This window comes from Scyliorhinus torazame, chromosome 7 (genome assembly GCF_047496885.1).
Source record: "Scyliorhinus torazame isolate Kashiwa2021f chromosome 7, sScyTor2.1, whole genome shotgun sequence".
Taxonomy (NCBI): domain Eukaryota; kingdom Metazoa; phylum Chordata; class Chondrichthyes; order Carcharhiniformes; family Scyliorhinidae; genus Scyliorhinus; species Scyliorhinus torazame.
In genome coordinates, this window is record NC_092713.1 from 286,257,077 (window position 1) to 286,283,707 (window position 26,631).

The window sequence follows — 26,631 nt, forward strand, 5'->3', positions numbered from 1 at the left end:
AAAAAAATTCTCATATACATATGAACCTTTTTTACGAGATGGATGTGGATCTGCAGAACAGAAATTATTCACCACTGGGTCACAAATCTGCTGAATTAAAGAGAGGAGGAAAGGTCTCGTGCATCATTCATAGCAATCCATCCATTGACTTCTTTCCATTTATAGAGGCAGTGAAGATAACCTCCCTACTCTGGTGTGAACTTGGATGCTCAGCTCCCCAAACACACTCTCTCAGGTAACTACTCCAAAATCTCTATGAATGACACCAGCAATGTCTCTATAGGATACTCAAAGTCAAGTGGAAAGTCAGGCGAACAAACTCCAGCATCCTCACTGAAGCCAATTCCACCAGAATTGCAAGCACAATCATGCAAATTCAGCTCCAGTGAGTCTGGACATGTGCATGCCATTTAATCGCCTTCTAGAGGAGGTATCTTTTTCACAATTGAAGGGACGATCCTTTAAAACTGAGATGAGGAGGAATATTGTCAGCCAGAGGGTGGTGAATATGTGGTACTCTTTGCCTAATTCTGCATCCATGTCTTATGATGGCAACCAATCTTAAGGCGGCAGAGAAAATATTTTGAGAACGCTCTGAAGGCCTCACTGAAAAGGTGAGGTTGCTTCTTTCCCCTTGTGGGAAAGTCTAGGACCAGAGGGCATAATCTCGGAGTAAGGGGTTGCCCATTTGAGACAGAGATGAGGAGAAATTTCTTCTCTCAGAGGGTAATGAATTTGTGGAATTCTTTACCTCAAAGGGATGTGGGGGCTGGGCCATTCAGTATGTTCAAGGCTAAAATAGACAGATTTTTAATCCGTAAGGGAATCAGGGTTAGGGGAAAACGTGGGAAAGTGGAGTTGAGGATTATCATATCAGAAAGCATTGGATATTTAAAAGCCTATGGGCCCTGACAATATTCCAGACTTGTGCTCCAGAACTTGCCGTGTCCCTATCCATTCTGTTCAATACAGCTATAGTTCTGGCAGCTACCCGACAATGTGAAAAATAACCTGGGTCTGCGCTGCACACAAATAGCAGGACAAATCCAACAAGGCCAATTACGGTCTCCTCTCAATCACCAATAAAGTGATGAAAGGGGTGCAATAAGAATCTCTGCACTGCAGAAGGTGACCATACAGCCCATTGAGTCTGCACCAACCTTCCGAAAGAGCATCCAACCTTGGCCATAACTGCCTAACCTTTGGACACAAAGGGGCAATTTAGCACAGCCAATCCACTTAACCTGCATATCTTTGGATTGTGGGAGGAAACAGGAGCATCTGGCGGAAACCCACATAGATATGGGGAATGTGCAAACTCCACACAGTCACCCAAGGCCGGAATCGAACCCGGGTCCCTGGCACTGCGAGGCAGCAGTGCTAACCACTGTGTCACCGTGCCGCCTGGGTCATCAACAGTGCTATCAAGTGGCGCTTACTTAGCAATAACCTGCTCACTGATGTTCAGTCTGGGTTTTGCCAGGGTCACTCAGATCCTGACCTCATTACAGCCTTGATTCAAACAACTCCCGAGGTGAGGCGAGGTGAGGTGAGAGTGACTGCTCTTGACATCAAGGCAGCATTTGATCAACTAGCCCTAGAAAAACTGGAGTCAATGGGAATCGTAGAAAAGCTCACCACTGGTTGGAGTCATACCTAGAACGGAGGGAAGATGTTTGTGGTTGATGGAAGTTAGTCATCTCAATCCCGGGATATCCCTGTAGGAGTTCATCGGGGTAGTGTCCTGGGCCCACCATTTTCAGCTGCTGCATCAATGACCTTCTTTCAAACATAAGGTCAGATGTGGGGATGTTCAATGATGATTACCTAATGTTCAACGCCATTTACGACTCCTCAGGCACTGAAGCAGTCCAGATGCAAATGAAGTAAGACCTGGACAATATCCAGGCTAGGGCTGACAAGTTAGTAACATGCATGTCACATAAGTTCCAGGTAATGACCATAAGACTATAAAGACCATGCGCGGGATACTCCGCCGCCGGGAGCCGGCGTGAATCCCGCCCCAATGCCGGCCGCCGGATTTTCAGCGGGGGCGGGAATCGCGTTGTGCCGGTTGGGGGCCATTGGCAGTGGCCCCCCCCGGCGATTCTCTGCTGCACAATGGGCCAAGTGGCCGCCCGTTTTCGGCCAGTCCCGCCGGCTTAAATCAAACAAGGTCCTTACCGGCGGGACCTGGTTCTGCGGGCGGCCTGTGGAGTCCTCGGGGGGGGGGGGCGCGGAATGATCTGGCCCTGGGGGGCCCCCCACGGTGGCCTGGCCCGCGATCGGGGCCCACCGAACTGCGGGCGGGCCTGTGCCGTGGGGGCACTCTTTCCCTCCGCGCCGGCCGCTGTAACGGTCCGCCATGACCGGCGCGGAGAAGAACCCCCCTGCGCATACGCTGGGATCACGCCAGAACACGTTGGCGCTCCCGCGCATACGCCAACTCGCACTGGCCGGCTGAGGCCCTTCGGCGCTGGCTGGCGCGGCACCAACCCTGCCGGCCTAGCCCCTGAAGGTGCGGAGGATTCCGCAGCTTCCGGGCGGCCTGACGCTGGAGTGGTTCATGCTGCTCCTCGGCGCCGGTACGGCCACCCCGCCGGATAGCGGAGAATCCCGGCCCATAGGCCAGAAGAGCAGAATTAACCCATTTATCCCATCAAGTCTGCTCCGCCATTCAATCATGGCTGATATGTTTCTCATCCCCATTCACCTGCCTTCTCCCCATAACCCATGATTCCCCTGTTAGTCAAGAACCCCTGATTCCCATATTAATCAAGAAACTATCTATCTCTGTGATTTGGCCTCCACAGTCTTCACAGCGAAGAATTCCACAGATTCACCACCCTCTGGCTGAAGAAATTCCTCCTATTCTCAGTTTTAAAGATCGTCCCTTCAGTCTGAAGTTATGCGCTCAGGTTCTAATTTTTCCCACTCATGGAAATATCCTCTCCACGTCCACTCAATTTAGGCCTCGCAGTATCCTGTAAGTTGCAATAAGATCCTCCCTCTTCCTTCTAAAATCCAATGAGTACAGACCCAGAGTCATCAAACGCTCCTCTTATGGCAAGCTCTTCATTCCAGCGATCATTCCAATGAACCTGCCCTGGACCCTTTCCAAGGCCAGCACATCCTTCCTTAGATACGGGGCCGAAAGCTGCTCACAATACTCCAAATGGGGGTCTTACCAGAGCCTTATACAGCCTCAAAAGTACATCTCTGCTCTTGTATTCGAACCCTCTTGACATGAATGCTAACATTGCATTTGCCCTCCTAACTGCCGACTGAAGATAATCTTGAACGTGAACTCCTAAGACCCTTTGTGCTTCTGAGTTCATAAGCCTTTTCCCATTTAGAAAATAGTCTATGCCTCCATTCTTCCCACCGAACTGCACAACCTCACACTTTTCCACATTGTATTCCATCTGCCACTTCTTTGCTCACTCTCCTAGCCTGCCCAAGTCCTTCTGCTTCCTGAACACTACCTGTCCCTCTGCATATCTTTGTACCATCTGCAATATTGCCCTCAGTTCCTTCTTCCATCTCCAATAAGAGAGAGTCAAACCCATCGCCCCTTGACATTCAATGGCATTATCATCACTGAGTCCCCCACTATCTACATCCTGGGTTACCATTGGCCAGAAATTGAACTGGACTAGCTTTATAAATACTGTGGCTGCAAGAGCAGGTCAGAGACTAGGAATCCGGTGGTGAGCAACTCACCTCCTGACTCCCCAAAGCCTGTCAACTACCTACAAGGCGCAAGTCAGGACTGTGATGTAATACTCCCCATTTGCCTGGATGAGTGCAGCTCCAATGACACTCAAAAAGCTTGACACCATCCAGGACAAAAGCAGCCGTTTTATTGGCACCCCTTCCACAAACATTCACTCCCCCCACCATCAACGCACAGTAGCAGCAGTGTGTACCAACTACAAGACATATTGCAGGAACTCCCCAACAATCCTTAGACAGCACCTTCCAAACACACAACAGCTACCATCTAGAAGTACACGAGCAGCAGATAGATGGAAGCACTATCTGGACCCTCCCCTCCAAGTCACTCACCATCCTGACTTGGAAATATATCACCGTTCCTTCACTGTCACTGGGTCAAAATCCTGGAATTCCCTCCCTATTAGCACAGTGGGTGTACCTACACCCCATGGACTGCACGGGTTCAAGAAGGCAGCTCACCACCACCTTCTCAAGGTCAGTTAGGAATGGGCAACAAATGCTGGCCCAGCCAAATCCCATAAATTGATTTTTTGAATCAGCCATGATCGCATTGAATGGTGGAGCAGACTTTAACCCTGGCTCGAGAACTCCCTTTCCACATGGCAATTCTTACCCTCCCTGACCAAAGACCTAAGGCTCCAGGATTGGGTAGCTAAATCACCTGAGGGCACACCAATTCTGAAGCCTGGAAGACATCACCCTCGTTTTGAGGGACTGACAGCAACAATGACAAATGACAGAGGTCGCTGTACGAGCATCACTTCAAGAAACTTGTTTCCTGAACGTCCTTCCTATCCAAGCCCGCACACAGTGTCCCGGCTCTCTTCAATAAGAATGGCAAGCACTAGCAATGTTCACAAGCCCTTAGCCTATTGCACTTTCAAAGCATCATTTTCTGAAATAGATACTTAGTGAAAAAGTCGATTAAGAAACTGGAGCAGAAATCACTCATTGGTCCAGATGGATTTTGTTTGCAGTAATCAATGACATTGCACAGTCATTTTCATTTTTCGAAAATGACGTGAGAATATCTCACGTTTGCCGCCCCTCCCCTTCCCCCTACAGCTGTGTCCCATACATGTCGAATTCTTTCACTCGTTACACAATGCAACATGCGTGATGTCTGACTGTGAGGTCTAATGTGGGATGCACTTTACCTCCTTGTGTATCCTGAGCCCAATAGTGAGGGAGCAAATAGTGTACATTCTTCCTGAATCTTGATGTGAAGCACACTGTACAATGAGAAGGTGGGTCATCCAGTGCGCACTTACTTTGTATCAGTGAGACAGAGGCACAATGGACAGTTTAAATCTCAAGACACAATGTGGGCACAAATTGTACATGTGGTTGGCATCCCTGAAGCACAGGGGTGGTACACACTTGCCTTGTGTCTCTGAGACACAATAAGGGAAACAGAGTGCTCAGTAGCCCTTTACCCTTAAGTATCTGATATGATCAACTTGGGACTGACACTTGAAATCAGATATTTCCTTCACCATGAGGATGCGCTTTGTGAGAGAGGTACAAAGTTATCCATCTCACTCCTGGGACACTCCATTTGTTTACAGCAATAATACTGTCAATGACTTTGTGGCTACATTCCCCCAATATTCTCAGCCACACGATGAGTGAACGTGAGAAGAAGTGAAGAGAAAGGAAAACATCTGGTAACGCTGCAAAATTAGGAGAGATTATGTGGAAGGTGGGAATTATCTCACAGCATGATTTGGGCTGTTTTTAAAACTGTAAAATGCACAGTTTCATAATGAATATTTATATCAAGTAATAGCCATCCCTCATTCTTTGTCTTTGTTCTATTTTCCCAGGCCTGTCTTTGGTTATTTGTGTCAGACTTGTAATGCCTTTTCTGTTATGTTGAACGGTCTGACAATAACAAAAAATTCTCTGTGGATTTTCCTGCTGTTTTGAAGGACAATATCCTAACTTACTTCCACAGCAAATATGATGTCTAGTTTTGTTGGCTTAAACTGAAAGAGGATAATCATCATAATGCAGCTTGAGCCTTATAAAAGAAGAAAGATATTTGTTCCCCCTATTTTGCTGTTCTTGTTTGGTCCTGGCAATTCTATTGCTGCTGTCACATAGAAATTCAAGAGTCCTCTTTCAAAGCTAAAACCAATCTCCTGCTTTTCTCCCGCAACCTTTACCAACTGAATGAATTCAACTGTCACTAACAGGACTTAATAAACTGCGTCCAACCTTCAACAGATTCAGAAATCTATCTTAAATGATTACTGGGTTATCAATGAGACAAAGCAACATTATTTGTCGCATTAATAAATCGCATTTCCCACTTTAGCACCTTTCAGAGGCATCCCATCTTCATCTGACCTTTATTAATGTGACATTTGATTAATTTTGTTAGCTTCATTGTACATAATCGTTAACTGGCCCAGTGACAAAAAAACAACTGTTCTTAGGTTGCAACTGTTCTTTTAATGTTCAACGAACGTCCTGGAAAAAAACCACATATTTAGTTGGATGTAGGAAAGAAAAGATTCCAAACCGGATTGACCAGATGGAATGAAGATACAGATAAGCCATGACCTAGCTGACTGTTGGAACAGCTTCAAGTGGCTGATGGGCCAACACCTGTTTCTCTGGGCGGGATTTTCTGCCCCCACCCACGACGTGTTTTGCAGCGGCGGAGGTGGCCAGCTACTGCCCAGCAGCGGAATCCTGGACAGTAAGGGGCAATTGATCATAGCCAAACCACCCAACCTGCACGTCTTTGGACTGCGGGAGGAAACCGGAGCACTCGGAGGAAACCCACGCAGAAACAGGGAGAACGTGCGAACTCCACACAGGCAAGGCCGGAATCCAACCCGGGTCCATAGTGCTGTGAGGCAGCTGTGCTAACCACTGTGCCGCCATGTTTCCCGCCATCTGATTGTATCACCTTCTGGTTGCAAACAGAAACATGATATAAACAGAATATTAACATTTTTTTGCCAACCAAGAATGGGTGAACTTGTCTGACGGTTCATACTTGTTTCGAGCAAGGGGCAGGGGAGCTTAACAAGTCAGGAAAGTTCCAATTTTAATTCCTTGTGTGTGTTGGCCCAGCTTATTTCAACGGAAGTTCTGATCAGGTTGCTGCAAATGGCTTCCATGCGTTTAGAGTAGGGACACAGAAAAATATTTAAAGTATCAGCCAAAGTTGCCAGTGCTGATTGCTAAGCAGCAAACTCAGCAGGAGCTGCACATGTGTAAGAGCAAATAGTGAATATAGGCACAACTTTGAAAACCCTATATGATTTAATCAATTATTTTACACGTACGAACTGAGCTGTCGGAGCTATTTTGATCGATATATCTGTTCTTTAACAGCCAGCTTGGTTCAATTGGTAGCAATCCTGCATCTGAATCAGAAGGTTGTGGATTCCAGATCTTAATTAATCATGGCCAGAATTTAAGCCCCATTCTCCGATGGGCTCTGAGGCGTGGGTCGGCATATAGTTGTATGGAGAGGGATTCTCTCCGGGTTCCAGCCTGCTCCAACCTGGTAGCAATTTTATGCTGGGTCGGGCAGGGCCTCAGGCGGTAAGCCTGCCCTTTCCCCAATTCAGGCCATTAAGTGGCCACTTAATGGCCACTGAAGGTCCTTTTCCCACCCAGCTTTAATTTTAAGGTTGGCAGGTGGGTGAAAGCTCAGGGGAGGAAACTTCATAAATTAGCATAGCTAAATTTTGGAAGGAAAGGGGCAGAGTGCGTGCCTCCATCAGAAGCACCCTTTTGACAGGTGAGGGGTACCCTCCTTACCCTCCCCTCAAGGCCTTGTGACCTCCAGACCTCATTCCCACCGTGACCTATCTCCCGGGACATAGATCGTGCCTCCCCCGCAACATCCCTGCCCTGGGACTCTTGCCACTTACCTGTTCCCCGTTTCCTCGGACTAGTGGCAGGCAGCTTCCTGCAGTGCCTCTTCCAGCCACTGCAGTGCTGTTGTTGGAGGGGCTGGTGAGCTGCCAGCATATCTGATTAGTCTGCAGCTCTCCAAGGTGGGATCGCCCCCTGAGTGAGAGGCGGATATTGTAGGCCTCGTCAAAAAGAAAAAGGAGGCATTTGTTAGGTCTAGAAGGCTGGGAACAGACAAAGCCTGTGTGGAATATAAGGAAAGTAGGAAGGAACTTAAGCAAGGAGCTAGAAGGGCTAAAAGGGGTCACGAAACGTCATTGGCAAATAGGGTTAAGGAAAATCCCAAGGCTATTTACACGTACATAAAAAGCAAGAGGGTAGCCAGGGAAAGGGTTGGCCCACTGAAGGGCAGGGGAGGGTATCTATGTGTGGAGCCAGAGGAAATGGGACAGGTACTAAATGAATACTTTGCATCAGTATTCACCGAAGAGAAGGAATTGGTGGATGTTGAGTCTGGAGAAGGGTGTGTAGATAGCCTGGGTCACATTGAGATCCAAAAAGATGAGGTGTTGGGCGTCTTGAAAAAATATTAAGTTGGATAAGTCCCCAGGGCCTGATGGGATCTACCCCAGAATACTGAAGGAGGCAAGAGAAGAAATGGCTGAGGCCTTGACAGAAATCTTAGGATCCTCACTGTCTTCAGGTGATGTCCCAGAGGACTGGAGAATAGCCAATGTTGTTTCTTTGTTTAAGAAGGGTAGCAAGGATAATCCAGGGAACTACAGGCCAGTGAGCCTTACCTCAGTGGTAGGGAAATTACTGGAGAGAATTCTTCGAGACAGGATCTACTCCCATTTGGAAGCAAGGGGTCGTATTAACGAGAGGCAGCACGGTTTTGTGAAGAGGAGGTTGTGTCTCACTAACTTGATAGAGATTTTCGAGGAGGTCACAAAGATGATTGATGCAGGTAGGGCAGTGGATGTTGTCCATATGGACTTCAGTAAGGCCTTTGACAAGGTCCCTCATGGCAGACTGGTACAAAAGGTGAAGTCACACAGGATCAGAGGTGAGCTGGCAAGATGGATACAGAACTGGCTGGGTCATAGAAGGCAGAGATTAGCAATGGAAGGATGCTTTTCTGATTGGAGGGCTGTGACTAGTGGTGTTACGCAGGGATCAGTGCTGGGACCTTTGCTGTTCATAGTATATATAAATGATTTGGAGGAAAATGCAACTGGTCTGATTAGTAAGTTTGCGACTGACACAAAGGTTGGTGGAATTGCGGTTAGCGATGGGGACTGTCAGAGGATACAGCAGGATTTAGATTGTTTGGAGACTTGGGTGACGAGATGGCAGATGGAGTTTAATTTGGACAAATGTGAGGTAATGCATTTTGGAAGGTCTAATCCAGGTAGGGAATATCCAGTGAATGGTAGAACCCGCAAGAGTATTGACAGTCAGAGAGATCTTGGTGTACAGGTCCACAGGTCGCTGAAAGGGGCAACACAGGTGGAGAAGGTAGTCAAGAAGGCATACGGCATGCTTGCCTTCATTGGCCGGGGCATTGAGTATAAAAATTGGCAAGTCATGTTGCAGCTCAATAGAACCTTAGTTAGGCCACACTTGGAGTATAGTGTTCAATTCTGGTCGCCACACTACCAGAAGGATGTGGAGGCTTTAGAGAGGGTGCAGAAGAGATTTACCACAATGTTGCCTGGTATGGAGGGCATTAGCTATGAGGAGAGGTTGAATAAACTCGGTTTGTTCTCACTGGAACAAAGGAGGTTGAGGGGCAACCTGATAGAGGTCTACAAAACTATGAGGGGCATAGACAGAGTGGATAGTCAGAGAGTTTTTCCCAGGGTAGAGGGGTCAATTACTAGGGGGCATAGGTTTAAGGTGCGAGGGGCAAGGTTAGAGGAGATGTAAGAGTCAAGTTTTTTACACAGAGGGTAGTGGATGCCTGGAACTCGCTGCCGGAGGAGGTGGTGGAAGCAGGGACGATAGTGACGTTTAAGGAGCATCTTGACAAATACATGAATAGAGGGATACGGACCCCGGAAGTATCGAAGATTTTAGTTTAGACGGGCAGCGCAGGCTTGGGGGGCCGAAGGGCCTGTTCCTGTGCTGTACTTTTCTTTGTTCTTTGTTCTTTGTTTGTTTCTCGACCAATGCTCTCAAAAACAGATCAACGCGTCATTTATATATAATTCGATCCTTTGCTGTACCAAGGTTCGTTGCCACATTTTCCTACATGACAGTAATGATTACACTTTGAAAATAATTCATTTTAATGCACTTTGGGACATGCTACAAATGTGAATTCGTGATTACAATATGTGTAAGCACAGATGTTTCCATTTTCGTTCCTCTGAACTTCATGTTCCATTGTGTGCACGTGTAACCATTGGGAAAAAATAGGCACCACTCCTCACAATTACTGAGGTATTAAAATGCAGATGGTTCAAACGTTCAAGTCCCGAAGACCCTTTTCGATCTGTAAGTTATCTCCTCCTGCAGCTGTCTATCCTGAAGCCATTACTACACTAACAATTTCAGAATAAAGATCTTCCAACGGGATAAGAAGACAAAAAGCTTGCTCTAAAAAGCACCTTATTTACCTGGCACACATTGCAATTCATTCACAACAAAGTGGAGTGGATAACTGATGGAAAATTAAACCAGTCAAGGCTGAACTTACTGCATTAGAATCCAATGGTCTGTTGTTTCTTCCGTCTGTACAGTAAACACCAAATGTTGTTGGCTCACTTTCATTTTGAGGACATGACTTTCTCTGTTCCTTTTCTCTCAAGCCTCCCTCCGCATATCATGCACGATTCACACACAAGAGTGTGAACAAGTGGGGCAAGCAACCTGCTCCTAAGCATCTTTCTGAGCCATAAGGAGACACATGAGAATTGCTTGGTTGGTTTTCTTTCCATCTCCTCTCCTTATTGATGAGCAAGTGGCTGGCTCCCATTTCGGGCTGCTCTGAAGTGGAATACCTGAAATGGTGAGCACAGGGGTGTGCCCACTTTCCCTTCTTCCTTGGCACGTGTTACTGTGGCAAAGCAATATGACACCCCAGAACTTCAGCTGTATTTCACTGACCTTCTGCAAATCTGGATCAGCAGATGAATAGGTGATTTTCATGAGCCTCACTGATATAGGTTCATGTCTCTGGGAAGTGTTTGGTCATGAGTAAAGTGCAAATGACAAACTTGAGTGTTTCTCTCAATTTCTACGGGAACAGGAATTTCAGGGTTTTGTTTGTTCTGGGCATTTGACCTTATAGTCATTCGCCATTCTCTGGAGTAAATTAGGGAGTGCCCGTATGTCAATTTTACATGATGTGTGGAATGAATGGACCTTTTTGTTTTGTCTACACTGCCTTGGATTTTATTGATCACTTGTCTGTCAAGACAAAAGGACAAAAATGTGCCAGAAGAATTATATTCTAATGGCAATCTTCAGGCACCAGTATACCTCAGGTAATAAATGCAATCCTGCAATAATAATATCAATAATCTTTATTAAGTTTTAGTTTTTATTGGGCTAAGTGTTTTCTTGCAACAAGTCACCTGATAATTCTCAAAGCCATCAGAAACCAGTTTCCACTGGCTTTAGGATTTTCAATGCCATCCATGATGCACAGACAGCAAATCATGCTACACCTGAAACTAAATTAATGGAATTAGTTCTCCTGTTGCCACACTAAATCGCATGTGCTTGGTCTAACACAACTTCAGGTAACTTTGAAAATATTTTGGTCAGTATAATAATCATAATCCTTATTGTCACAAGTCGGCTTACATTAACACTGCAATTAAGTTAATGTGAAAAGCCCCTAGTCACTACATTCCGGTGCCTGTTCGGGTACACAGAGGGAGAATTCAGAATGTCCAATTCACCTAACAGCATGTCTTTCGGGACTTGTGGGAGGAAACCGGAGCACCCGGAGGAAACCCATGCAGACAAAGGGAGAACATGCAGACTCCACACTGACAGTGACCCAAGCCGGGAATTGAACTGGGGCCCTGGAGTTGCGAAGCAACATTGTTACCCACTGTGCTACCGTGCTGCCCAGTAGTTCACACCAGCTCAAAAGAAAATCTCTAATCCTAATGCTACTTGCCATTGACAAACATTGTCATGGTTGTAAAATATTGCAACCAAGTAAGTGACCTGTAGTGTGCATTACAAAAGACTTTTAGTACTGCCAGCTTACCATATGTGTATCACATAGTTTTGATGCAGCATTCACACAGTCAATGTACACATTATGGGTAGTTCGTGGTTAATAGGCCCAAGTCATTTGTCAGACTTGGCTCAGTGCTGGCATTCTCATCTCTCAGGCATAAGGTCTTGGGTTCAAGTCCCATCCCAGAAAGATGAGCATATAATCTATGTCAATACTTCAATGCAGTGTTGAGGGAGCACCCTGCTGTCAGAAATATTGGGCGAAATTCTCCTACCCGCCCCGCCACATTTCTGCCCCGACTGGCCGGCGGGAGTCTCCGTAACACCGGCTGGTCAATGGGGTTTCCCATTGTGGGGCAGCCCCACGCCATCGGGAAACCCCCGGGCGCCGGCAAAACGGAGACTCCCGCCGGCGGAGAATGACGCCCATTGTCTTTCATAAGAGACACTAAACCGTCTCAGTTCTGTCTGCCCTCTCAGTTGGCATCACCTGAAGAAGAGCAAAGGAGCTCTTCCAGTGTCCAGGACAATGTTTGTTTCTCAACCGACATCATTAAAATAGATCATCAGATTGCCATCTGTGGGACCTTGCTAAGTGAAAATTAGCTATTGCGCTTTCCTACAAACAGTGACTATACTTCAAAAGTACCTGATTATATGCAAGTGCTGTTCCATGTCCTGTGGTCAGAAAAGGCAGTATCCAAAAGCAAGTCTATCATTCTATGAAATATTTCTACATCTATCGTATCAATCTGAGAGGCTTTAAAAAAGCGAATTAGCAAAATGAAACCTGATTATACAAGAGATACAATATTAGTTTAGCTTCTACTTGTTTATTCTTTTTTGGTAACATTGTGCCAAGCAAACAGACACGAGAATCTCTTGTCACCGAGGCTTGACATGTCGACATTCCTCACTGTGACTGATGTGACAGGAAGGGCATGATCTGATCAGACCCTTGGAGGTCATTATTAAATTCAGAATTAAAAACACCATCAGTTCATCAGTCAGCTGCTCGGAGACTGTTTAGCTGGAGCATGAACAAACTTTTGTTTGCCTTTTAGACTTCTTCGCAATCTGGTTTCATTCAAAATGTTCTTCAGAGGTTCCTAAGAGTTTTAATAAATCCTTGTTATTATGATTGAACAACATTTTTTGCGATCATTTGTTAGCCCTTGAGCACTCTATGATCGTACACCGTGCATTATTTAGTTGCTCTTAGGATCCAGTTAAGGTGTACCTTATTACTTGTGCCACAGTGACCGAAAGCAGCTGGTCAGAAGTCAATAGTTCTTTACACTGATCTCTATAGGATGACCATGGATAGCTGTGTCTATTTTCAAGCTCTTGATACCAAATTTAAAAAGCAGGGCACAGGTCATGACAAAGTGCTTGAATACAAATCACCAGTCAGATCGCTAGTGTACCACCAGGTATTTTGATCATTGCACTTTGCATCAATAATAAAACATTTCTCAAAGAGAATGAAGGAGAGAAACTGAAATTGAGTGGGAGAATGTGCCTTACATAATTTTATACCCTCCCCTTACCCCTTCACATTTTCTCAAGTAATTAGGGGTTGATAAAATGGCCAATACCTTTGGGGAAAATGGTCAAAATAACCTTAAGAGGCAACCTTGAGGTGAATGGCAGCTGTGTTGCTGAATCTAAATTCTGTCCTCACAATCATAGATCTACTACTACAGCCATGCTTTACACTATAAATACCTTGCTTCATTTAAAAATCATTGCTTTAACCCTCGGAGGACTGCAGCAATGAGGCTGCAGCAAAACCAGAGACTGCAACAGGGGTTACAATTCCTCATTATTTTATTTAAAGTTTACTTTGCAGGGCAGCCAACATGTTGGATTGCTCCAGATTGCTTTTAGAGAGATCTTTTTTTTAAAACTAGTCAGAGAACTGGATTTCTAAGAGTGACAGGAGAATCAAAAGAACGGAGATTGGCTTTGTATTCTGAAAGCTAGCTCCTCAGCACCCTGGGGTTAAATCATACAGCTCAATGGCAACATAGGAGCCGATGAAGATCGATTATTGCAAATCAAGCACACAATATATTGACTTGAGGAAGTGTTAACATCATACAAGTTAAATTAATCCTTGACCTAACTGGTTTGTAAATCACTATTGAGGAGGAGGAGGAATGAGGGGGAACACAAGCCTGGCTGCAAGTGGAAATTGCCTATTATGAATTTTCAAAAACAGTAATCATTAATATTATATACGACAAAAATAACATGGCATTATTTTGAAAACTCCTACGGTTAGAGCATTAAAAGCAGCCCGAACAATTTGTGACAGTGATCTCCCTGTTTTTGCATTCCAGCACATGCTCTCTGAATGATAGCAAAGCTAGAGTGCATCATCATACACTGAGAAGCAGTGAAGCCCTTTTATCAGCTTTTTGCCTTCTACAAATCTGCCTTGTTTCACCTTCCCTGGTACATTTGCACTCTACTCAATATTGCCACCTCACATCAGGCATGACGGTCAGAAAGCGAGAGCCTTGAAAGGAAAACATTTGTACACCTGGAATCGCCTGTCAAAATTTCTACAAGAGTCTTAATATTCCTTACCATTCCATTCACCATGACCAGCAGTTGCTTCCTCTATTTCCTAGCTTCACGTCTGAATCAAAGTTTGTCCACTTTTGCTTTCTGCAGTGGGTCAGTCCTTTGCATATAATATTTGAAAGGAAAGCTCGCAAAATTATAATTAAGACAAAAACAAGGAAACCCCCGAGGTATTGTCAGCTCCAGTTGCAGCATGAAATGTTGCTCACTAGGTGAGCTCAAACATTACGGACGACCGAGCTAGTGTATACAACCTTCTTTCGATTCAACCCAAAACAGTGCCACAGACTGAATGGAGGATAATATCCAATCCTGTGCGTAGAGCCAGGGGTACCCATGCATATCAAATTGGGCTGTACCAATGCAGTGTAAGGGAAAGGGGGAGGTTGATAGTAGTGGTGTGATAATATTCCACAGAAATCAAACACATTCTTCTGATCTGCTGAAGATTTCATTGAAAGCCATTAACCCCCGTGAGTCCGGAAAGGTAACCTTCGCAGACTGCTGTATCGTGCCTGGAGAGGAAAATGCAATCCGGCTAAAATTTTGACAAAGCAGTCTTGCTGAAATCCTCATTTCAAAGCACTTGCCAGTATAAACAGTGGGAAGCACCTCACGATGGGTATAGATCGCTTCAGATGCAATTTTTAACCAGGTGGAAACCCAGGTTACTAACTCCTCCCCATCAGCTGCAATCCAGCATTAGCTGCGAGCACAACAAATAGGATGGGATAAAACTATCCCCCCCCCCCTCCGGAAATAAAGCTGAATCTGACTGATGAAGGTGACAGAGAATCTACAATTTTTAAAGGAATAGTACAGCAGGAAATAGCCTCAGATCTTTGTGTGTATGTGTTAAATATAGAATCACCGAATGAGTATTAAAGCTAGAATTTAATCAAGGGGATCAGCTGATGCCATAAACCATGAGGGCAAAGCTCGAGTGGGTTTATGGACATCATCAGAACTCCCAGAGATCAAATGACCAGTTCTCTTTTATTTTTTTGCCTGCATTACGTCCTGTATAAAACAGGTGCAGTGTTAAGGCTAGCTAAAAGTATTGCTGAGATGACATATAATAGAGTGGGAAAGGATATTGTGGTGTCACCACTGCAGCATAATTCTGTTATCTGGCACTGAGAAGGGTACAATTACTATCACAGTTCAGAAACAAAATTGAGTATCTATGACAGAGTTGTAGAAATTATAATGTGCTTGGAGCATTGAGCTGCTGGTCTGCATACTCTGAGTTCATTCAGATTCCAGCGTATATTCAAGTGTCATTGACTTTAAGGCTTCAGGTAGCCACTCACTCCTTAAGTAGCCATTACCTCAAGTGACTATTTTACCCGTGGCAGGGGGTGGTGCAGGCCAAGTGGATAGCCTGGCAAGTTCTACTGGGAGAGCTGTGACGGGCAAGAAGAAGGCCTGGGAACCACTTTGGGTCTTCTGATCCAACCAGAGACACTCCTCTAACCGCACACCTATGTCCTATGCCAGTTTTGGAGACCTTCTAATTCCACACCTTTCATTGCTAAAGCAGCAGTAACTTCTTAGAATCATAGAACTTACAGTGCAGAAGGAGACTATTCGGCCCATCGAGTCTGCACCGGTCGTTGGAAAGAGCACCCTACTTAAGCATATGCCTCCACCCTATCCCTGTACCCCACCAAACCTTTTGGACACTTAGGCAAAAATGAGCATTGGCCAATCCACCTAACCTGCACATTTCTGGACTGTGGGAGGAAACCGGATCACCCGGAGGAAACCCACACAGACACAGGGGGAAGGTGCAAACTCCAGGCACAGTCACCCGAGGCCGGAATTGAACCCAAGTGCCTGGAGCTGTGAGGCAGCAGTGCTAAACACTGTGCTTCCATGCTGCCCAAACTTGGGAACATAAATCAACTCACTCTGACATGGTTAATCAAGGAAAACAGTGTCACTGGCAATCCCAGCACATACACTAAGGTCACTCCCTGCCAGGGTTCTCCAGCTTTTAATCTGCTGGAGTTTGCTGGTTTGGAAGAAATATGCTGAATCAACATGAGCATGACAGGGCCCTATATGGCTTGGGGCATGTTTTGGGAATATTCCACAGGCCAAAAAAATCTGTATTTTCATTTGAAGTTGGTTGAGCTCACATAGCGCAGACACATATACATTTCGCTGTTTTTCCAGAGGCATGACAAGACATGAAGCTAGTCCCTGACAATGCAGAAACCACAAATCTGACTCTATGGGGTGCAATGAGTGAAGGTGATTGTTCATATTTCAGGTTGTCTCTCAAAAGTACAAGTGTCCATAATCCTGATAGGTTTTATGGGCATATGTCACAACCATTGCAATCCATGTTCAGCTGTATAAATCAAACTGCACAAAGCTACCATTCTTCAATACATAAATAAATGTTTTCAAGAATGTTATTTAAAAAACAATGTTCTGAAACATTGCCTGATAGTGCTGGTTCATGTCAGATTTTACATTTAGCAACATACAAATGAGTTTCAGCAGAAATATGAAGAGAAGCAAACACTCCTTTGACCAAGTAGAAATTTGCTGCAATTTGAAGCCAGATTGCCAATTGAGCCCAAAGTGTAAACTCTATCCCCACGTCTTTATTTAAACAGAAAACGTCTTGGAACATGTCCAATCCACATCGTTTATTACAATGAGAACAGATTTGGCTTCTTTGGTTTCTCTTCGTAGCTCAATATTTTAAACCTGGACTCATCTCTTTCAGTTCTTCCAACTGCTTTATGGATTTTCGTCAAGTATCTCAAACGCACAATGGATCATAATTCTTCAAATATCTTCTTATACATTCCTTTCAACTCTGAACATCAGAGTTGCTTTTTCATCTAAACATATTAATACTGGATTTGTCTGAGAAATTGCCAGTATATACTGTGACGGTGCTTCCACTATTTGGTCACTGAATTCTGACTTTTCATTGACAACGATATCTGTTTTTCCTAGTCTTTATTTATTAATATTAAATCTATCTCCACAACCAGTAGCTCACTGTCAATCTTTTTGAATTCGATCCATTTTCTCCAAAATCCTACTTGGGCATGCAACTTCATGTATAATTTACAATTGAACAAATTCATCAATGTCATTTATAAATAAGAACCGCTAAGGAGTAGGATTCTCCCTCCCGGAAAGCCTGGAATGCATTCCCCAATGGGAGATAATCGGGCGGCAGAGGAAAATCGAGATCGGCAATGGGCGTCGACCCGAACACAATGCTCCAACCCCTCACTGGCGATGGGAACAAAGTCCACGATGTGCACTGGCAGGGCGATGTAAAAAATGCAAATGAATCTTCATGACTCGTCTGCAGTGATTTGCCGCACCTGGCACCCTATGCTCTGGCCTCCCATGATTCTCTGGTCCCAGCGGCCAGGAATCATGTGAGCGCGGATGACTTGTGGGTTTTAGCAGCGTGGCTCTGACGTGGTGGATCTTTCGTTCGGCCAAGGGGACAACAGTTGCCCCTTTGGTGCACCATGAGGTCCACAATGCCAGGGACACACTGGTAGAGACCCAAACTCCAGGCCCCCTAACAATGCACTGCCTATCCATGCCTCCTCTACCAGACCCCCAATGCCCCTCTCACAAGGGCCCCTGTAAAAGGGGGACCACCCACAAGGACCCCTCTAATAGGGGGACCCCTCACAGAGACCCCTGTAATAAGGCAATTCCCCACAGGGACCCCTGTAGTATGGGGATTCCTCACAGGGGCCCCTGTAATAAGGGGACCCCCTCCTAGGGACTACTGTAACAGTAGGACACCCCAAAGGAACCCCTGTAATAGGCCCCCCCCAGAAAGAGAGGTAAGTGTCCTGATATTCAGATAAACATCATGGTGCAAACATACATACACACTGATGGACAGATCAACGGACCAATCAACACACACACAACATCACAGCCAAAAGCACACGCACTATAAAACGGGGAACACCACAGTTCCCGCTCATTCCAGCAGGAGACAGCTCAGGGCACAGAGCTCACAGCAAGCCACTCAGACATTCACCATGTGCTGAGTGCTTCTCCAAGATAGTATTAGGGCTAGGTCCACAGGTTAGAGGGTAATGAACGAACCACAGTAGCCAGTTTACAGATGTTGTTATTGTTAGTTATAAAACTGAGTTGTACCGTCCGCAACCGTGTTGGTTCGTCTATGTAGCAGAGCACCCAACACAACATGGTACCTGGATTGGAACCCAGTAACTGTGAGTCCTACCTACGCATCTTAAGGAATCCGCCATCCTGCGCCATGGACACCATCAGCCCACCGCAGCCACTCCAAATCGCTGGAAACCTCGGCGTCAACTGGAAGCTGTTTAAACAGCACTTCCAGTTCTTCCTAGAAGCCACAGAAAGGGAGAAGGCTTCGGACGCCAGGAAAATCGCCCTCCTCCTCTCCACGGCAGGGCAACACGCCATCCACATCTACAACTCCCTGGTGTTCGCGGAAGGTGAGGACAAGACGAAGTACAAGACGGTCCTTCTCAAACTCGAGCAACACTTCAGCGTCGAGGTAAATGAGAGTTTCGAGAGGTACCTCTTCCAGCAGCGCCTGCAGGGTAAGGATGAGCTCTTTCAATCTTTCCTAACACACCTCCGTATCCTCGCACAGTCCTGCGGTTACGAGGCCACCTCCGATTCCATGATTCGGGACCAGATTGTTTTTGGGGTCACTTCGGGCACCCTACGCCAGCAGCTCCTCAAAATGTAAAGCCTCACCCTAGCCACCGCCATCGAAGCCTGCGTCCTCCATGAAAACGCGACCAGCCGCTACTCCCAATTCCAGGCGGCCAAATCGGCACGGCAGGGGTCCTACGTGGCCCAATCGGCAAGGCAGGGCTCCTACAAGGCCGAATGGGTCCAGGCGATCGAGTTCCTCTTGGCCCGCTGCCCGGACGAGGGCGGCCATTTTGCGCGATTTCCGCGGCCTCCCGCGCTTGTATACGCCAAAAGAGACGTCGACGCAGAGGAACGTGACGCGCAGGCGCGCTCCACACAGGACTGAACTGCGCATGCGCGATGGCGCTACGAATGCCATCACGTCACGACGTGTGGCAACTGTGGATCCGCACATTTAAAGCAGCAATGTCCGGCAAAGACCCAACAATGCCTCCGCTGTGGCAAGATGGGCCACTACGCTGCCTGCTGTCGAGCAGCTCAACCTGCCAACGTTCCCCAATTCCGACAGCCTCGCAGGGACGTGCGGACCATTCAACCTCCGTACTCCGAGTCATACCCGGACGATATACAAACCGGTGATACAGACGACCGGGAAGCCTTCCGCGTTGCGGTCATTGACAGGAACTGGATGTCTCCAAGCAGGACCGACCAGCCAATGCCAGTGAACAGTGTCAATCAGGGTGATGAATGGTGTGCCACCCTAACGGTCAACCCGAATTCGCCGCCCACCTACTAGGCTGAACTTATGAGTCTGTTTGAACATTGAACTCACTGACATATTATGCCACAATGTTAATATGTTTCTCTTTTTGTCGTTACAGGAGTTTGTTTTGATGCTTGATGTTTACACGCGTTTTGTTTATGGTACAACCTCGTTGCTATGTTGCACCTGACACCTTCCTATGTATATAGTTTAGCCTCATATATATGTTGTAGATATTGCAAACACACATTCAGCTGCACTCAGTACACATCTATATTTATTACCACATAGGCACATATTCTTGTAAAAAAAGGGGGGATGTCATGGTATTCAGATAAACATCATGGTGCAAACATACATACACACTGATGGACAGATCAACGGACCAATCAATACACACACAACATCACAGCTAATCACAGGCAAGAGCATACACACTATAAAACGGGGAACACAACACTTCCCGCTGATTCCAGCAGGAGACAGCTCAGGGCACAAAGCTCACAGCAAGCCACTCAGACATTCACCATGTGCTGAGTGCTTCTCCAAGATAGTGTTAGGGCTAGGTCCACAGGGTAGAGGGTAATGAACCACAGTAACCAGTTTACAGATGTTGTTATTGTTAGTAATAAAACTGAGTTGTACCATCCGCAACCATGTTGGTTCGTCTATGTAGCAGAGCACCCAACATGACAGTAAGTGCAGTGAAATTATACGCTTGCGTGATTGGAATGCACTTACATCTCTTTTGATGTGGTCCATGTTTACAAATATTGGGCTTTCACTACTTCGGCCACTGAAGTGTGAATGGTTATGAATGGATCAAAGCTGCATATGTTTGTAAAAGTTGTCAATCACAGACCACTACTCGAAAGAGCAAAGAACTAAGAACAATACAGCACAGGAAAGGCCCTTCAGCCTTCCAAGCCTGTAGTGGTCATGATACCACCCTTGGTTAAAACCCTCAGAACTGCCTAGTGCCATATCCTTTTAAACCCATCCTATCCATGTATTTGTCGAGATGCCTTTTGAACGCCATTAATGTAACTGCTTCCACAACCTCCCCTGGCAACGCATTCCAGGCACTTACCACCATCTGTGTAAAAAGCCTGCCTCACACATCTCCTCTAAACCTTGCCCCACAGACCTTGAATCTATGCCCCCTGCTGACTGACCCTGGGAAAGAGTGCCTGCCCATCCACTCTATTCATGCACCTCATAATCTTGTAGACCTCTATAGGGTCACCCTTCAACCTCCCTCGTTATAATGAAAACAGTCCGAGTCTATTCAGCCTCTGCGCATAACTAACACCCTCCAGACCAGGCAACATCCTGGTAAACCTCCTCTGCACCCTCTCCAAAGCCTCCACATCCTTCTGGTAGTGTGCCGACCAGAATTGTATGCAATATTCCAAGAGCGGCTTTACCAAGGTTCCATACAACTGTAGCATGACTTGCCAGTTTTTATACTCGATGCCCCATCCAATGAAGGAAAGCATTCCGTATGCTTTCTTGACCACCTTGTCCACTTGTGTTTCCACTTTCAAAGATCTGTGGACCTGCACGTCCAGATCTCTCTGACTTTCTATATTTCTAAGAGTTTTGCCATTTACAGTATATTCCCCCTCTATGTTAGACATGCCAAAATGCACTACCTCACATTTGTCTGGATTGAACTCCATTTGACATTTCTCTGCCCAAGTCTCCAACCTATCTATGTCCTGTTGTATCCTCTGACAATCCTCAACACTATCTGCCACTCCACCAACCTTGGTGTCATTTGTGAATTTACTAATCAGACCAGTTACATTTTCCTCCAAATCGTTTATGTATACTACAAACAACAGAGGCCCCAGCACAGATCCCTGTGAAACACCACTAGTCACAACCTTGCATTGAGAACAACACCCTTCTATTGATACCCTTTTCCTTCTGTGAACGAGCCAGTTCTGTATCCATCTTGCCACCTCACCTCTAATCCTGTGAATTCAACCTTTGTACCAGTCTGCCATGAGGCACCTTGTCAAAGGCTTTACTAAAGTCCATGTACACAACATCCACCATCCTCCCTTCATCAAACATCTTTGTCATCTCCTCAAACAACTCGATCAAGTTAGTGAGACACAACCTCCCATTCACGAAACCATGCTGTCTATCGCTAATGAGTCCATTTGTTTCCAAATGGGCGTATGTCCTGTCCCTGAAAACTTTCTCCAATAATTTACCAACTGCCACCGGAAGGCTCACCGGCGTATAGTTTCCTGGATTATCCCTGCTCACTTTCTGAAACAGCGGTACCGCATTAACAATTCTTCAGTCCTCTGGAATCTCACCTGTAGCCAATGAGGATACAACGATGTCAGTCAAGGCCCCAGCAATTTCCTCCCTTGCTTCCCTCAGTATTCTGGGGTAAATCCCATCCAGCCCAGGAGACGTAGCTACCTTAATATCTTTTAAAGCACCCAAAGAGGGCAGCATGATGGCGCAGTGGGTTAGCCCTGCTGCCTCACGGCGCCGAGGTCCCAGGTTCGATCCCGGCTCTGGGTCACTGTCCATGTGGAGTTTGCACATTCTCCCCGTGTTTGCTTGGGTTTCGCCCCCACAACCGAAAGACGTGCAAGGTAAGGGGATTGAACACGCTAAATTGCCCCTTAATTGGAAAAAAATGAATGGGTACACTAAATTTATAAAAATAAAAATAAAACACCCAATACTTCCTCCTTTTTGATGTCAACAAGCTATGAATCTCTTGCAGACAATGGATCTGTGGGAACCAAACGCAGGTCAGAGCTGCTCTCCTTCGAGGAATGGACACACGGAGCTGCAAGGTAATTGTTACACCAAAATACTTCCCACTGCCCTGTTTGCACTGCTCTCTAGCTTCCAGACAGGGGTCCCTATTCTGGGAGGGGGCGTCAGTGTGGGGGGAATCTGTGTGTGGGGGGTGGGGTTCTGTGGATGGTGTTTATTTTCGCAGGGTGTCCCTGTGGGGGCTTCCCCTATTACAGGGGTCCCTGCATTGTGGGTGGGGGGGGACGCGGCTTCTCGCTATCGCGCCGGCGGGGATGCGCCGCAGCCGAAAATGGGTGTGTCGGGATGGAGAATCCCGGCCATAGTCTTCCAAATGGAGAATCCAGCCTAAGTTATATAACTCTGGAAAAATGCACTGGTTAAGGCGTCCAATTGCAACATTGCTCACTGATTACCCCTTTGTTTCCTTTCACTTCGGCAATTGTTACCCAACTTACATCCCCATCCTTCATAAGAAGAACATTCACACTAGCCACATTTTATCAAATGCCTTGCAAAAATTAAGATGCAAAACAATCACATCGACATCAGAAAGTACTGAGTTAAAAATTAGTGTCTGCATGGCATGACCTGTTTTTCATGAATTTCTATTATCTGGGGATCTTCAGCTATACTCTTTTGAAATATCCATGAATCCGCTTTTCAAATACATCATGCATTAAGAATGGATAATAATATATTCACATGATCTTGGAAAGTCAAGACTCTCTGTTGCACCTTTGAAATTTCTGCTTCCCAAGTGCTGTGAAGAGGAAATCTGGATGGGGAATTGTTCCATCAGATATCTGCTCCCGGATAATATTGGATTGCTGCTTCTCCAGATGGATCTGTAGAATGCTTTCACTAAAGCTTCCTAGAAAAGATGTTGAAGAGCTAACTTGGGGAAAGCTATTTTAGACCTGGTATTGTCGAATGGGGCAGGGTGAATTAGTAATCTCACGGTAAAAGATCCTCAAGGAAAAAGGGATCAGAACACAATTGAGTTCCATATTATGTTTGAGAGTGACATAGTTGAGTCCAGAACAAGAATCTTATACTTAAAACAAAGCCAATTACATCGCCTTGAGACAAGGCTTATGTTTATCTTGGGTAAATGGACTAAAACGTATGGGGCTAAATTGTAAACAGTAGAAAACATTGAAAGAATGTTAAAAAACAAAAATTTGGTGAGAAAGCTGCTTCTGTGGCTCACCAGGGAAGTTAAGGATGGTGTGGAATTACAAGAAGAGGTTTATCACATTGGAAAATATGACTAATTCTGAGAAATGTGAGAGTTTTAGAAACCAGCAAAGGTCAGATAAAAATTTGATAAAAAGTGAAGAACATAAACTAATCAGGAATATTAAAACAGATAATAATCTAATCATTATTATTGTCACAAGTAGGCTTACATTAACGCTGCAGTGAAGCTACTGTGAAAATCCCCTAGTCGCTATACTCTGGTGCCTGTTTGGGTACACTGAGAGAGAATTCAGAATGTCCAATTCACCTTGATGTGTGAAGTAAGTTGGTTCAACGTTGACTGCAACTGGATGCAGTGAAACTAGAAACAGGCTTCTGCACAGGAGATGGTCCAACACTGTTTTATTGAACTTCCTGATTGCTGTACATAATCTGCTGTGAGTTGACACTCTATCAATCTAACTGATAACCTCCTACTGGCTTGACCAGACTAACTCTCTACCTCTTGGTGATAGTGCTCACTGGCTTATGCACTCTTACTATCTCAGTAGCTGTGTCCTGTAGAGAGAGGGAGAGTCTTAATGCCCTGTGTGCTTTATAGTGGTGCTGTCCTGTCTGGTGATTGGTTGTTATGTGTCGTGTGTGTTCATTGGTTACCCTGTGTGTCAATCACTGCCTGTCTGCATCTCAGTATATACATGAGTGGATATTATGACACATCTAACAAGCATGCCTTTCGGGACTTGTAGGAGGAAACCCACGCAGTCACGGGGAGAACGTGCAGACTCCGCACAGACAGTAAACCCAAACTGGGGAATTGAACCTGGGACCCTGGCGCTGTGAAGCAACAGTGCTAACCACTGTGCTACCATGCCGGCGATGTAAGAGATTTTACAAGTATATAAAAAGGAGAGTACCTAAATGTAGGTCCCTCAGATGCAGGAACAGGACAAAGCATCATGGGATATGAGGAAATTGCAGACACATCAAACAAATATTTTGTGTCTGTCTTTACATTAGAAGACACAAATGACATACCAGAGATAGAGGGTAACCAAAGGCTAATAAGAAATGAGGAATTCTAAACAATGAAACTCAACAAAGAAAACATTGCAGAGAAACTTAAGGAAATAAGACCCAACTAGTCCCCAGGACCCGATGGCTGACATTATAGCTTCTAAAATGAGGCAATGGAAACACAGGTTACTGCGGGTTATCCAGTAAAATGCTGGAATCTATTATTGACAAAGATTTTACGATGCACTTAGGCACTTAGAAAAGCAGAGTATGATTAAACATAGTCACCATGATCTTTAGGGAAGTTACTTTTGACAAATTATTAGAGCATTTTGAGGAATGGAACCGATAAGCTAGGTAAAGGTGAGTCAGTAGATATACTATAATTGGATTTCCAAAAGCCATTCAATGAGGTGCCATACAAAAGATGAATGCAAGATATAAGAGTAGGGGGCAAACTTCTCCGGTATCGGCGCGATGTCCGCCGACTGGTGCCCAAAACGGCGCAAATCAGTCGAGCATCGCGCCATCCCAAATGTGCGGAATGCTCCGCATCTTTGGGGGCCGAGCCCCAAACTTAAGGGGCTAGGCCGGCGCCGGACGAATTTCCGCCCCGCCAGCTGGCGGAAAAGGCCTTTGGTGCCCCGTTAGCTGGCGCGGAAATGACATCTCCGGGCGGCGCATGCGCGGGAGCGTTAGCGGCCGCTGATGGCATTCCCGCGCATGCGCAGTGGAGGGAGTCTCTTCCGCCTCCGCCATGGTGGAGACCGTGGGGGAGGCGGAAGGGAAAGAGTGCCCCTACGGCACATGCCCGCCCGTGGATCGGTGGGCCCCGATCGCGGGCCAGGCCACCGAGGGGGCACCCTCCGGGGCCAGATCGCCCCGCGTCCCCCCCAGGACCCCGGAGCCCGCCCGCGCCGCCTTGTCCCGCCGGTAAGGTAGGTGGTTTAATCTACGCCGGCGGGACAGGCATTTTAGCGGCGGGACTTCGGCCCATCCGGGCCGGAGAATCGCGGGGGGGGGGCCGGCCAACCGGCGCGGCGCGATTCCCGCCCCCGCCGAATATCAGGTGCCGGAGAATTCGGCAACCAGTGGGGGCGGGATTCACGCCAGCCCCCGGCGATTCTCCGAACCGGCGGGGGGTCGGAGAAGCTTGCCCAGGGTGTTGGGTGCAATCTACCAGCATGGCTGGAGAATTAGTTAATGGGCAGGAAGCAGAGAATAGTGATGAATGAAGCATTTTCAAGTTGGCAGGGTGTCAATCTGTCATGAAAAGGTAATTTATGCGTGAGTGATAAAATCTGTAATGTCACTGACTAACCAAACATATACTGAACTGTGAAAAAAGATAATTGGAAACACTAGAAAAGCTGGCTAAATATCTCCGCCACAAGTATAATGATGCCGTGTATTGCCGGTGACCAGCTTCTGGAAGGTTAGATGGGCAATTACAAATCAAACTCTGAAATTCGAACTGAGACGCTAACTTAGTGGTGGTCAACCTGTCACCTGGGCGCCACATGCGGCCGATCTGGGTTATGAGCGATGCCCACAAGACATTTAGTTGACCATTGCCCACGTGCAGCGTTGACACATTCTGCTGATCTCCGTCTATGGAGTTTCTTTTCGTACTGAAATGATAGGCACGTAAAGCGAGGGCAAGTGAAGTGAGATGCATGCTGATTTCACACAACATTGACTGGGAGAGCCGTGCACTCCCCCTGCTTCCAAAATGTATGTATTTATTTTGTTTTTAACCATTTGAAGTTAACATATAAATGATTAAGCATTTT

General features: G+C 46.1%; 1 protein-coding gene across 4 annotated transcripts in view; it reads right to left on the bottom strand.

The window, feature by feature from the left end:
* The window catches only part of LOC140427083 (teneurin-2-like), a 3,867,843-nt gene that overhangs the window by 1,480,347 nt on the left and 2,360,865 nt on the right, over positions 1 to 26,631 (bottom strand). For 2 of the 4 annotated variants that reach the window (XM_072512584.1, XM_072512583.1), the window contains exon 1: positions 14,413 to 14,740. The exons of the other annotated variants lie outside the window; for them this stretch is intronic. The gene's annotated coding sequence lies outside the window, so the exon portion shown is untranslated. Of the gene's footprint in view, positions 1 to 14,412; positions 14,741 to 26,631 lie in introns of those variants that run through there. 4 annotated transcript variants of the gene reach the window in all.